Source organism: Adiantum capillus-veneris, chromosome 28 (assembly GCF_014529385.1).
Source record: "Adiantum capillus-veneris isolate H3 chromosome 28, ASM1452938v2, whole genome shotgun sequence".
Lineage (NCBI taxonomy): Eukaryota > Viridiplantae > Streptophyta > Polypodiopsida > Polypodiales > Pteridaceae > Adiantum > Adiantum capillus-veneris.
In genome coordinates, this window is record NC_140958.1 from 121,509,212 (window position 1) to 121,524,840 (window position 15,629).

The window sequence follows — 15,629 nt, forward strand, 5'->3', positions numbered from 1 at the left end:
TTTGAAAAAGCATGATTCCCCTTGGATGCATACAAGCAAAGGGCCCATACAAGAAGACTTGGAAGCAAAGGGTTCCCTAGCCTAGTGTGGACCTTCCAAACCGAATTCCTTGGTGCATGGGCGTGAAGAATAGTCCAAATTCATATCAAACACGTTGAGAAGGTCAATTTTGCCTTTTACAGCATGTCATTCCGAGCTACAGGTAAAAAGTTATGGTCAAAATAGTGTAAATCTGTCATATTCGCAGCAAACGGGAACTGTAAATCAAGTAAATCAAGAGGGTGAGATCTTATTTTTCCCGTACTCATCTTCTAGAAGAGCAATGAGTGTTCAAGGTCACTTGCATGTGATGGGACCAACCTAAAGATGCTTTCTAAATGCCAAGACAGACAAGTTGAGATACCCTGCAGGAGCCACCCGTAGGGCCTCATGGTGGGGCCCACCTACATTATGCACCCCTATGGAGCCTTCACGGTCTAAAATGATATTTTTGGTGAATAAATAGTCCCTTTTATGTCCAATATTCAATGAGTGGTCAAAGGACACTTAATTAGGTCTAATCACTTACTCTAATTAAGTGTAGCATAATCCCACTCCTACACAACTATAAATAGCCCCCCTTGGAGAGACTCAAGGACACACACCTATATTTTCAACTTCATGTTGTTTCTTGATCAATAGTAGAGAAAACTCCAACTCTCCCTCTTTCACATCCTCCCTCCTAACCCTCCTCTTTGGAGGAAGTGCAACTCTATTCTCCACTCTTTCCATTCTACAATCTCTTACTCCATCAACCCAATAAATCATTTGTAGCACCTCAATAACTTGTAAATACATCATGATCTCTCTCATGGTTATGTTAATGATCATGAAATCATCTTCAAAACTTTCGAGTGTCGCAATTCGTGATGGTTAGCCAGCGTCTGTCCTCCCCTTAAAAGGTGTGCGAGAAATCAAGTAAGTGTTCTATTCTCAATTTACCATTGGTTTGTTTCTCCACACTTATTCAATTGGTCTAAATAAATTTCTCACTCCAACTCTCTTTTGCTTCATTACATATGCATGTGGCTACCTCTCATGGTGATTTTATTTGTGTCACGGCATTGCATAGATGGAGATGAGCTCTCTATGCAAAGTGTGTTAGTTTGATGTAAGTGATTCTCTTGTGTGTTTGAGAGGCAAGTCTTGTGCGCATGATTTTTTGATGAGTGCTTGAGAGAGGAAGAGTTTGGATGTATTATGGGTATTCTTATGGGGAGAAGGTGAATGCTATTCCACAAATTGCATATTTCATTTTGATGCACGGCACTGGGTTGCATAATCGTTGACGGTGTTCAAGTGTCCAAAGTGTATATAGAGTAAGGGGGTTTTCAAAGTGTGTTGCTTGAGTGGGTGAGTGCAAGTGTTATTTTGATTGGTTTCCTTCTCCACTCCCAAAAGAAGGTGGTGCCCCAAGCAGTGTGCGTACCTCTTTACGAACATTTTGTGAGGGTAGGCCCATTGGTTTGGGTTTAGAGGCCCCATTTCAAAAAGCTCGCCCTCAACGTTAACAATTAACGTGATCACGTTATTTTCTTGTGTAAATACTAGAGTTATTGATGTAATCACACGATTGTGATTACGTTAATGAAATCCCTGATGGCGAGTTCTACTTTTGAGTGACAAGTCCTACCTCTTTGGCAATTCAACAAATCTCTTGCTCAGGTTCCATGTTGTAGAATGAGGTCAAGTCTTATTCAAACAATCTCTCTCCCTCTCTCTCTCTCTCTCTCTCTCTCTCTCTCTCTCTCTCTTTTCAAATTTTGAGGAATACAAGCAAAGGCCAGAACATGCCACTTATGTTATGTAGAGCCAGAGACAAAGATACACAGTAAATGCCATTGCCCGATGTACTATGAGATACGAGGATGCTCCCATTGTCTATTTAGAGAGGGTTTTGGACCACTTTCTGGAGTCATGGGATACGAGTTTTCTTGGATTGTTTTACTCATGGTGTGCAAGTATAGAGAGATCTTGTTGACGACATTAAGGGAGAGCAAGTCTCAAAGGCAGATCTCACAGGTTTCTTTACACCAGCCAGTAGATAGCTAGAGGAGCAACCATCACAAAAAAATTCAGATCTCACCCACACCAGAGGTACGTTGATTGATTAAGCAATTGATCTCGGAAAATCTAGGCATCCACGGCCATAGGGGGCCTCACAACATCGACGGGGTTGCAACACTAGAGAATCCATATCACTCTAGCTCAACATAAAAGACACCGACTCAAAGTATTGACCATGGAGGATATTGATAAGTTTTGACAGTGACCAATGAGGGATATTCTCTAAGTTTGATCCATCTACCTCCCCCGGTTTCTCTCTCCTATCAAATTTTGAAAAATTTAGAGAGGTTCCACTTGGTGATCAAGGTTGGTCCTTACATCTATGGTGAAAAGCTGCTTTTCCTTTGCAAAGAGAAATTTGTGGTTCTTTCCTTGCTTTGCAAAAAGCATGGATTTCCTTATGTTTTTTCCTCATAAGTATAAGACACTATGTTTTACTTGGTATGATTATGGGCTTATAGTTTTTTTGTGTCTATGTTATTGCAGGCAATGAAGACTTTGGTGCTCTTGCCAAAATAAGAGGCAACAGTTCACTCCAACACATGCATTAGGAAGATTCCCACTACACTAGAGGTGAGGGCTCGCTCCTCACTCAGTCTTTGGATTTCAACACTATAAATGGTACTTATTGGCACTTATTTCTTTACATTTCAACACTCAAATTACTTTTACAAATTCAATTTATGTGGTGGCACTCAAAAAAATAGTCATTACAATTTATAGTGCAAAGAATCTTGAACTATTTGGTGGAACAATCCATTATCACTAAATCATCAGGTGATTGTACTCATGGATAACACAAAATGGTGTCTCTACAACTATAGAATTGATTGCACCAACGAAGGCTAAAAAGATAACCGTAAGGAAGTTTTGTCAAGAATTAAATACATAACCCTTTGTTTTCCAGGTCAAATGTATGGAGAAGAAATTTATGAAATGTGCTTGGTGTACAAAGTATAAAGTTAATGGACCTTGGGGCAAAGGAAATGGTTGTAAAACATCATGAATAATGCCATAATAAAACATCATAAGTCCAAGGAGCATGTTTGGGCTGCAACGAAGCACTATAGCCAAGGTGGGAAACGAATGAAGACTCAAGTCATTACCATAAATAGGCAAAGGGTCATTACCGTCATGAAACTTGCATATTTCAATGCAAAAGAGGACCTAGCTATCCGTAAGTATGAGGGGCTAGCTGGTTTGGCCTGTTCTTTGAATGTAGAAGAAATGCCCATTTAGTGTGACTACTCCTCATACACTAATATGATGGTTGGGAAGGAGTTCATCTTTTGCATATCAAATTATTTGGATGATTTGCAAAGGCAAAAGTTGTTGCAAAGCCCCTATTATGCTAAATGAGACTACGGATAGGTCTTTAGAGAAGCATCTCATCATTTATTTCTCTTTTCTGGCACCTAAAGGTACTCAAATTACATTTGCAAAGCTACTCACAGTACCTGATGGGTGTGCCCAGACAAAGTTTGATGCAATCATGAAAATGATTAAATAAGTTGGACGTAACAAGCAACAATTGGTTGGAATAGCAACAGATAGAGATAGCTCAATGCTTGGTTGCCATGATGGATTGGTTGCAAAAATGAAAAGAGAGATGCCACATCTCATGAGTGTTCATTGTATTGCACACAAAGAGACTCTTGATGTACTTGATGTAGTTAAATGTTTTCCTTGTTTACCTTATATTGATAAAATTGCTAGCAAAGTCTATTCATGGATTTGTGATTCTGGTGTAAGGCACACAGGTTTCTAAAGTTTGTTGAAGGAGATGCAGTTACAAGTCTTAGAAGATTTAAATATTCATGAGGTTCAATGGCTCACACACGGTAACGTGATGGAGAGGTTGACACAACTCATGCCTGCAAATTTCAGTTTTTGGAAAGACAATGCGAAGAGTTGGTATGAGAAACTTCCCATTTATAAAGTCCTCTTTTGTATATAAATGCTGACAGATGTGCTGAGGGATCTTAATGCATTGAGTACTCATTTTGAGAAGGAGAATGTGGATATTCCTTCTATAAGTGTTGAAATAGAGGTAACCGTTCCTTCTTTGAAACAAAAATATCTTTAGTAGGAGTTTGGAAAATGCACTCATTTGTTGAATAATTTCATGGATGCCACACAAAGGACTGTGTTTTTGTGTATGTTAGTGATGATGGAAAGGAGATTTTGGATCAGCTCTTGTATGCTAAAATTCCAGGCAATGATACAAATGGGTTGCCATTGGATAAGGAAGGGGGTGACATTCAAAGTTGCATAAATTATGCAACGAGATTTGTCTTGAAAGTGATAGAATGTGTGAATGATCAATTGCCAGATATTTATTTGTTCAATGCAGCCAGACTTTTCAGCTTGCCTTACTATCCTTGTAGAACAAAGATTGCGGAGTAGATAAAAGCCAAAGAGAAAAAGTTCTCAGAATGGCTTGAGAAATTGCTTGAGAAGTTTGGAAGTTTGGTTGACATTGAAAATTGCAAGGCAGAGTTGCTATCATTCACAAATACATTTTGTTATGGCCGCAAGGGGATGAATATGTCATATGCATGGCATGTTTTTTGTTCTAATAAGAATTGGATGCAAACAAATGTGAATATGATAAAGTTGTGGCAGGTCATGTTGGTTCTTCATGTGTCATGCAAAAGAGGTTTCTGGGAAAAAATCTCATCAAGATGCATGCTTGTGAGTGCTTGAATGTGGAAACAATTGAAGCATTAATGTGTGTTTCATTGCTTGGACCTAGCATTGGGAATGTAGAATGGCAAAAGGTTTATGATATTTGGAATCTTGTAAAACCAAGGAGGACATCATCCAACTTAAGAGTTTGTGAGGCAATGCATCTTTTAGTATTGGATGGAATTTGATACTCGAATTTGGTATTTTGATGGAATTTTGTACTTGAACAAATTCGATTACCTAAATGGAGTCCATGTACTTTTGAAGGGACTTTGCTAGTATGATATGTTCGCTTTTTGGACAATGCACTCAGTTGCATTAAAAAATCCAATGCCCAAGAAATTTTTATGTTATTGATACAACATGCACTAGCTAGTTGTAACAAAGATGATTTCTATTCAATCAACACGTTTCTACCCCTGTATATTCATTGAAGATGCAAAATGAGATAGTCTTGCCTATCTGATAGCTGAGCTTTTACATCACCTTTTTTGTTGGTTTTGCAGAAAGTGAAGTGCACGTGCAAGAGCGTGTGTGTGTGTGTGTGTGTGTGTGTGTGTGTGTGTGTGTGTGTGTGTGTGTGTGTGTGTGTGTGTGTGTGTGTGTGTGTGTGTGTGTGTGTGTGTGTGTGTGTGTGTGTGTGTGTGTGTGTGTGTGTGTGTGTGTGTGTGTGTGTGTGTGTGTGTGTGTGTGTGTGCAGCAATGGAGAAGAGAGAAGAAGAGATGAGACACAGGTTTGGGTGGACTCCAAACACAATAGTGTTAGGGCTATGAATCCTTACTGTTTTATGTAGAATGAATGGTCAGTGTTAGTTCCCAGTTAGTCTCTGGCCGCCCAACACTTAGGCACGGCACATTGGGCTTTACCACCCCAACAACCTCCCACTTAAAGGACAATGTGCCTTTAAGTTGGGGTGACAATGTATATATACATACAATACAGGTAGATGATGACCATGATCATATACCCAATGCCCATGACTGCCCGTCGACAATGTGCAAACCGCTCTAAAGGTAAGCCCTTTGTTAGAAGATTAGCAGGATTCTCAGTGGTGTGAATCTTGGCAAGCTGCAATCAGTTGTCCTCAAGCACCGCTTCACGAATGAAGTTATACTTCACATCCACATGCTTTGTCTTTGCATGAAACACTAGATTCTTTGCCAATTGCATAGCACTTTGGCTATTACAATGTAACACAGGCATCTCAACATTGATTCCCAAGTCTCCCACCAGCCAACCAAGCCATATAGCTTCCTTGCAAGCTTCTAAAGCTGCAATATATTCAGCCTCTGGAGCAGACAAGGTAACACAATCTTGCAAACGAGATCGCCATGAAACTGCACCTCCAGTGAATTCAAAAACATAGCATGAAGTGGACCTTCTCTTGTCCAAGTCCCCTGCATAATCTGCATCTATATAACCCATTACACATGCTTCCTTTCTTCCAAAGAAAATGCACATGTCTTTTGTACCATTCAAATATTGCATAGCCCCTTTCATTGCCTCACAATGTTTCTTGCCTAGATTTGATATATGTATGCTAACAACTCCCACTGCAAAAGCAATATCAGGACGTGTAGCAATCATAGCATACATCAAACTCCTAGCTGCAGATGAATAAGGCACTTGTGCCATTTCATCCTTTTCCTCTTTAGACTTAGGGTAATCATTTTTAGAAAGTTTCACATATGGAGGCAATGGAGTACTCAATGCCCTCCCCCTCTTCATATTGAAACGCTTGAGCACTTTAGAAATGTACTCAGATTGTGATAGATTGACCAATTTCTTGCATCTGTCTCGTCTAATGCACATGCCAAGGATATGGCTTGCTTCACCCATGTCTTTCATTTAAAAGTTTGCATGTAACTCTGACTTCAAGGCTGAAATCTCATCCCTGCATTTCGCGGCAATTAACATATCATCCACATAAAGGACCAAAATAAGCAAACTACCATCTTTAGCTTGCTTAGTGTAGAGACAGTGGTCCATATTGCTACGTTTGTAGCCTTAAGAAAGCATGAATGAGTAGATTTTATGATATCACTCCCTTGATGACTGTTTTAGACCATAAAGAGTCTTTTTTAACTGATACACCAAGTCTTCATTGCCCTTCTCAACAAAACCTTCTGGCTATTTCATATAAACTTCCTCTTGAAGATCACCATGCAAGAATCCCATCTTGACATCCATTTGGTCAAGTTTAGGAGGCTTTCAAACTCTTATAGACCTTATAATAACTACTTGAGCCGGTTGTCCCTCAGCAACATCTTGTACTACAGGAGGATTCCATCGTTGTTGTCTGACATCAGGCACTTCAACCCTATTGTGGACAACTCCATCTTCTTGGAAGATAACTCTCTTGACCTCCACTATATGCACACGCTTCTTATGCATCTTTTCTTCATTGAAGTATACGTCATTGCTGTGAAATATCTTTTTAGCTTCAGGATCCCATAACCAAAATCCCATCATCTCTTTAGGATTGCCATAGATAAGAAATATGCATTTCATTGACTTAGGAGCCCACTTGCTTCAAAACTCCTTTGGAACATGGCAATACGCTTCATAGCCAAAGACTCTAAGGTTCTTGTAAGAAGGTGGCTTCCCATACCAAATCTCTTCAGGTACCTTCTCATTTAAATCCTTGTTAGGAATCTATTAATAAGATGGATAGCAGTTTTTGCCAACACTTCTGCCAAAATCCATTAGGCAACTTCGCATTAGACAACATGCTATGTAACTTCTCTTGTATGGTACGATTCATCCTCTCAGCAACATCATTTTGTGGAGGGTTATATGGAGCAGTCAACTCTCTTTTGATGCCTTTGGAATCACAAAAATTTTGAAAGGCTTTAGTGACATACTCACCACCATTGTCTTACCTTAAGCACTTGACTTTCTTGCTAGACTGATTCTCCACTAATGCCACAAAATTCTGAAATTTTGCAAGAACTTCATCCTTCTTCCTAAGAGGATATACCCACACTTTCCTTGAGAAGTCATCAATGAATGTAACAAAGTACAATGAACCTCCCATGGATACGTTAGGAATAGATCTACACACACCACTATGCACTAACTCTAATGGCTCACTTTTCCCAGTGCTTCCCCTTTTGTGTAGTGATTGTGTTTGCCTCACAAACTGAAAAGTCTAAGAAATTGAAGCCAGGAACATAACCAAAATGAGACAAGATTTTCATTCCCTTTTGAAACATATGTCCTAACCGGAAATGCCACAAAGAAACACTTGGCTGCTCGGTTACACAAATTACATGGTTTTTAACATTGGATACATGTAGCATGTATGAAGTCTCAGACTTTGAACCATGTGCTACCACTAAAGAACCTTTGGTGATCTTTCAAGAACTATCACCAAATGTGCAATAATATCTTGTGTCATCCAATTGTCATGTACTAATCAAGCTTTTGGTAAGCTTTGGCACATGTCTCACATTCTTGAGCATGAATGAAGAACCATTCTAAAATTTCATTTGAACATCGCTGACACCAACTATGTCGCAAGCAAAATCATTGCCAAGACGAACACAACCTTTACGGGTTGAAGCATATGTACTGAACCACTCTCTATGAGGAGTCACATGAAACGATGCACCTGAGTCAAGAACCCAATCTTGTAAAGCATAGTCATCAGTGGCAACCAAACATGTTGAATCCATGGCAGATGTGAGGTAAATGTCTCCATCAAAATCTTCAACAAAAACATTGTTGATCTCTTCAATCTTTATACTGCTTTCCTTAGTCTTGCCTTCTTTTTGCTTCTTGTCTTTACCTTTCTCTTGTTTCCACTTTCGACAGTCTTTCTTCATATGACCCTTTTCGTGACAATGGTAGCACCCAATGTCTTTTCGGCCATGAGATTTGCTACAAGGTTTTCCTCTCTCATTTCGCTTGTCCTTTTCCTATGATCGACCACGAACAACGAGAGCATTGCTAGTAACACAAGAAGCATCATGATTCTTCCTGTTAACCTCTTTGGTAAGCAAACTGCCCTCAACATGAGCACATGTTAAACCATCAAGAGGTGTTGAGTTACTTATGGCTATGCAAAAATTATCCCAACTTTCTGGCACCGTAACTAGCAAGAACATTGCTTTGACTGAATTGTCAAAATTGACTCCTTGTGCAAAAAGTTGATTGAAAATTGTGTTGAACTCATTGAGATGGTTGCACATGGGTGTGCCCTCATCCATCTTCAAATCAACTAACATTTTTAGCCAATAAACCTGTGATGATGCACTTTGCTTCTCATACAGGTCACATAACTTCTTCCACAGCTCATAGCTAGTCTTTTCCATGTTCACATTGAAGTACACATTCTTTGACAAAGTCAACATGATGTTGGACCTGGCATTCTCATCCAACTCTTGCCAATCATACTCATCCATATCCTCAAGCTTTATCCCCTTCATCTTTATTGGCCGGATATGCTTCTTTAGTACTAAGATATTGTAAATTTGTTCCTTCCAAAATGGGAAGATAGTGCCATCTAACTTCTCAATGTTGAACAAAGAGTTCTCCGATGATGAAATCACTTGACAAGGAACAAAAGTGATAGATCCGCTGCACTAAAGAAGATAATAAGAAACCTAAATTTTTTTGGCAAAGTCTCTCCTACAAAACTGACTTTTGAACCCAACACAAATGTGTACAATGACTGAAACGCTGATGAAAGTGGCTAAACTAGCAACATAGAATCTCAAAGAACTGTCACTATTAGTGTCTCCAACTCTAGAAGAGTGTCTCTGACCAACTAAACACTATCAAACACATACACATAAAGATGATAGCAATGCCAACAATGGCGGGTCAGCAGATGCACACCAATATTGCACTCACTGCATAAACTTACATCCTATGTCGATGCCGAAACTATGGGGATATTAGGGGCTCGCTCCAAAACTTGTATCACCAAAAGGATCTCCATATTTGAGAATCCTCCAGATCAATAAAACCTTACCATGACCCTCAACAATAGGCTTTGCATATTTCCATCACAATACATAAACCGCATAAGATCTTACATCAACCACAGAAACCCTTTTCTGTAACCGTCGTTGCGACGGTTTGTCTGATTTAACAGACCTTCAAGATCTTACATCAAATATTTGTGTGTGAGAGATTGCAGAAAGGGTCTGTAACAAAAACCTGTACGCAGAAGAACCAATGAAGGTAGACCACCCTGCTGGTATGAACTGAATATCTCTCAAACCGTGCAAAATTTGCAGAAACTTCCTTCTACAAAGTTGTAGACCATGCAAAAATGGTTGGGTTTGCGGGATTGGACATGAAATAAGTTATTTTTATAGGTCAAAACAGATCTATAAAAATTTGCAGCTTGCACTTCACGACCTACAAGCAGTCTGAGTGACGTATCTCAAAATTGGTGAAGATTTTGAGGAAACTTTCTTCTGCAAAGTTGAAGAGGATGAGAAATTGGTCAGAATGTAGACGTTTTGATAGGCCAAAATAGATTTGCAAATACATGCTACAATTTTTGTTGCTTCTCTGTCTACTTCCCCGCTGAGCTCCAATGGTGCTCCCAATCCCTGAGCTCTGAAGTGCACGTGCGAGAGAGAGAGAGAGAGAGAGAGAGAGAGAGAGAGAGAGAGAGAGAGAGAGAGAGAGAGAGAGAGAGAGTATGTGTGTGTGTGTGTGTGTGTGTGTGTGTGTGTGTGTGTGTGCAGCAATGGAGAAGAGAGAAGAAAAGATGAGACATAGGTTTGGTGGACTCCAAACACAATAGTGTTAGGGTTATGAGTCCTTATTGTTTTATGTAGAATGAATGGTTAGTGTTAGTTCCCGGTTAGTTTCCGACCGCCCAACACTTAGGCGTAGCACATTGGGCTTTACCACCCCAACAAAAAGCACATTCTTACTCTGTATATTTTTAAAGATGCAAAGTGAGACAAATTTGCCTATCTGATAGCTGAGTTTTTACATCACCCTATTTTGTTGGTTTTGCATTTTGCAGGAATTTGGCAAGACAGGCACGTAAGCCACTTCTTGAAAGCTTTTCACAAGTGTACAAAATATTTTATAGGCAAAAATAGCTAGTAATTGGTTTAGCTACCTCATGATGTCCTAAGGAAAGTACAAGAGTTACGTTCTCATGACCATGTGCTCTGTATTTGTGTATTCAAGCTCCTACAAAGGAATCATATGTAAGTAGACTCTACAGGTCAAAATGTTTGTCCAAACAAGCCTCTAGAAGGTTTTGTAAGCATTTTAGTACATAGCCAATGGCCTGTTTTGAAGGTGGCAGCCAAGAAAGACATGCTTATTGCAAAATGTAACCCTTCATTTGGAAGGTAGTTTTATAGCTTGCCTTGTTTTTCTCACCGTCCTTGGGGCTAAGACATCAATGCTCTCTTTCTGGGTTATAGAGGGAATCCCCTCTTATCAATGTTTGAATCTTATTCATCTTTTTCTTTGCTGCTTTTTTTGTGATGCCTTATCCATTTATGTCGAGCAAGTACCTCTCGGTTGTTGATTGTGAAGATCTAAGGGAAATGTGGTGCCAATGTTCGTCAAAAGTTGAGGGTGAGGATCTACTGCTCCTACAAGTTTTCATGTGCCTGAGGCTAAGACATTAACACTCTCGCTAGTTGTTGAGGGGATCCTCTCTGATCCGGGCCTATACTTGCTCTTTTGCTTTGCTAGTTTTTTTATAGATTATATGTGATTGATGTTGAAGATACCCTTTTGATTTTTGATTTTGCATTGTAAGGAACGCATGGTGTGTAGTAGTGGGTGGTCAGTGCTTACTACTTTTTAAGGATTGTCAGAGATGGGGACTACCATGTAGTAGCCGAAGCATGTGTGGTGGCCAGTATTCTCTTGGGGGAGAGACCGAGCGGCCAGCTCCAGTGCTAAGCAGAGCAAACACTAATAATTGAGAATTTTGAGGGTTGCTTTAGAGATCATTGCAATATTATCCTGGCACGTTATCCCTCTCCATTGCATTGTAGCAGGTGACCCCTGCTTGGATGTTCTTGCATGATGTATTCAGCATATTTCAAGCTATTTTGCAAGTGCTAGGATTCTAGTTGCAAGGTGTCATAAAATGGAAGTCTCTTTTGGGGTTCTTTACTTTGTGCCTAATTCTATAGGAGTGGACAATATCTAGTTGTTGACTGTTTGGAAATTCCTTGGTCTATAGATTCTGTATTTGCGATGAGTGAGTTATGCTCTTTTGGAGAGGGATTTCCTCATCCAAGTTATAGCATCTGAGTAGTATTTAGTTGATGTTGGCTGAATCGTGGAGATTTTTCTCTGGATGATATCAAGGCTAACACTTTGTCTTCTATGTCGTTTCAAGTCGATCTTTGTCGTGACTCGTCGGGGGCTTCAATTTGAGAGTTAACTTCTTGCAACTTTCTTCGATGATGAAATGGACACCTCATATGCTTGTGTCAAGCTTAGTGAGTTTCTCATGTGTTTTTGCTTATGCAGATCATTGAAGGGCAGGCCTTGCGATTTTATCACTTGTTGTATTTGTAGCGTGTGAGTTAAATAACACACTTTTCTTCATTTCATAAGCGATTGTCATATGCTTTATGCAATGGAATCCAAACTTGAAATGATTTTTTTTGTTACAAATTAGCAACAAAAGATTGATTAAGATGTCTTTCCAGCAACCAGAGATCTTATTCTTACAAATTGAAATATTTGAAGAACAATTGATGGCTTAAAACAACGTAGATGCATGAGTAAATTAGAGCAGTTACCAAGACTTACAAGCTTCCTTGGTTTGCTTGCAAGGTGCATTGTGTTAGCGTTTTTTTCCATATGTATTCATCCCATCTGTGACCTATGCAAGTGGTTTTTGTGTTGTATTCTTGTTGTTGACATTGGTTTCCTATGTGATTTCATGACAATCTCTCAAGCTTGGGTATGAATGCGACCGTGGTCCACAACACTTGAAAGGTTTCACTTACAAGTTACAAAATATCCTTATTATCTCCAAGTTAGATACTTCAAAATACTATGAAAGTTTGAATCTAAGCTTCTTCTTGTTCCAAATGCATACGCCAAAATTATGAAAGTATGCATGTATAGAGGTGTCACTTGTTATATTGTAGAAACATAGTATCGTATAGACTGAATCAACGAGGTTTACATTATGAAGTTTAACTCTACGATGTTAAGTGTCATTTGAACTACACAACTTAAAAACTTACAGACGCTTATCTTCTACACGTTGAGAGTCATTTGAAGCTCAAAAAATGTAAACTAAGAGTCATGTATATTTAATCAAAATCGGGGGGGGGGGAGCCTACTGAAAATCGGGAGAATTTCAAGTTTGCTATTATTTTCACCAGTCAGGGGATATGTATTTTTCTAGCCCTACATGGAGTCTTTCCATGCTTGCCATCTAATACATTCCTTAAGGCACGAGGGGCATGGGGCCACATCTTTCATTTGCCTAAGGGAAAGAGATGAAAAACTTATGAGACTCATTAAGAAAGGTATAGAATTATTTGTACACTTGAGTTGAAAAATGGCCTCATTTCTCTATATCTAGCATGCCCATAAGAAGGACTTCCTTCATACATTCCACAGTGGGATGTCCAATTTGTGGCATTCTCCCAGTAGCAGTTCTTTGGAAGTAAATTGATGTGGATGAATTAACTTGCAGCATGCCTGTAGCATTTCCAGCTTTTTGAAATTGTGTGGATAGCTCACAAAGACATGAATCAGGTCTTCCTTTCCACTACATCTTTTACAATTTCAATTCCCTATTTTGGCCTACAAGGCTTTAGTACTAGTCCATGTATGCCTTGATGTAGAATAAGCCAAGCGAGATAGCTGTGTTTGATGGGGGTTGCATAGCTCCAAATGCATTTAAATCTATACATCCACTGTTGGAGCTCCAGTTAACATCCCTTATTTTGTTGAGATTCCTTGAGAGAGTGACATCAAAATTGGGGATTTTGTTGAAGTCTGAGTACGCCTTCTTTGCCCATTCTTGAAGCTGCATTTTTTTGCAGTGATTAACCCTTTTCTCTTGTTGGAAAATCTTGACCTCCTCCAACTTGCACATTAGTTCAACAAAACAGCCAAAAGACAAGTTAAATTTATCCATTATTTGACTTGGAGACATCTAGTCACCATCCAATTGTAGGTCCCCCCAAAGTTTTGAGTCCTACTTTAAAGCACTTGTGTGCCTTGATGGTCAAAGGCCTTCTAGTTTTATTTGCGATGCATCTTATTAGATAGAGTCCTGCATCAGGAGTGGAGGTAACCTAATTGAGAGGAATATAGAGCTCCTTTTTTATTTCAAACCATGAGTTCCACATTGTTACAGTTAATTGAAAGCCTATAGCTTTAATTTTGAAAACCGGAGATGATAGTGTCCCACACTAAACTTGTTGAGTCCAATCCTTGTATTCTTGCAAGAAGATCTTATTAATCTCTTTTCTAGTAAACCAAGCCCTCGAATCATCAATAGAGATGGCTCTAACTATCGACTTACTTGGAACTTGCAAGTTTAACTACCATACATTCAATATCTAGTAAACTCAGACCTCTCCTATTCTTGTGCATATAGTAGGTTTTCTAGAAAACTTTGAGGATCTTTTGAGTTTTCTCTGAGCCACCCTAGAAGTCTTCTTGCAAGAGAAATAGTCTAATTCACCTAGGTTTTGAAGGTTTCCAACAGAAGAGAAAGTAGATTAGGGATGGAAACAAGTAATGGATGAGAACAAAAGTTTTTTCTGATAGGTTGGGTTGGAGAGGGAGTGCCACTAAAAGATTTTCTTTCTAAATTTTGCCAAGACCAAATCCCATTTTTTAGCCAATAGTCTAAAGACTTGTCCATTTGGGATTTCTTTGCAGCCAACTGCAACAATTGAGAAGGGGATTTGGCCATTAGATGCTTTGATTCTTGTTTTGTGGTGATTTATTTGGGACCCACTTGCCAGACAAAAAGTGTTTAAGCATTCCATAAAGTTATCTGCAAAATTATAATCAACTTTACACAAGGCATCAGTATCATTAGCAAACATTTGCAAGCATAGATCTGCATTGAGCCATCAATTTTGATTCCTTTGACTTTTACATCTTGCATTTTTTTTCTCACCAAACATCCCAGAGAATATGACACAATTGCAAAGAGAAAAGGAGCAAGGGGGCATCCATGTCTGATAGATCTTCTAAGGGTTATATAGCCTATAATCTCTCCATTTATAGCAATCTGAGCATAAGCATTGCCAAACAATACTAATAGATCTTCTAAGGGTGATATAGTATGTAGTCTCTCCATTTATAGCAATTTGAGCATAAGCATTGCCAAACAATACATGCATAAATCTGATGAATCTTTTACCAAAGCCCATGTCAAACTGATACTAAAGAATAAAATCCCATTCTATTCTATCAAAAGCCTTGTCAAAATCTACTTTAACAGAAATTCTTGACCACTTTCAGTAGCATGCTCCATTCCTTCCCATACAGATATGATGTCATTAAGAATAAATCTACCTTTTATAAATCCTTTTTGCTCTTTTGAGATGATGTTGTCCATTAAGGGACCAAATCTCCTAGCTAAGGAAAGAGAAAAAGTTTTAAAAATAGAACTCAAAAAATGGGTCTCTAGTTACTAAGGTCCTCCTTACTTCCTCTTTTGTGGAGTAGTTTGACCACCCTAGTGTTTACACAGGCACTAAAAGAGCTTCCTTGGTAATAGATTCTTGCCATACCAAAATGAGGTAAGGTGTCAAAACATCCTTGTACATGATGTAAAATTAATTGGGTATACCATCCAATCCAAGGGATTTACCAGCCTTGAGGTTATCAATAGATTCTTTGAGCT

At 39.0% G+C, this 15,629-nt stretch overlaps 2 pseudogenes; both read left to right on the forward strand.

Moving 5' to 3' along the window:
• Window positions 1–2,914: 2,914 nt before the first annotated feature.
• LOC147421199 (uncharacterized) lies at window positions 2,915–4,192 on the forward strand (annotated as a pseudogene).
• Window positions 4,193–4,206: 14 nt separating this feature from the next.
• Window positions 4,207–4,982, forward strand: LOC147421200 (uncharacterized; annotated as a pseudogene).
• Window positions 4,983–15,629: the final 10,647 nt, after the last annotated feature.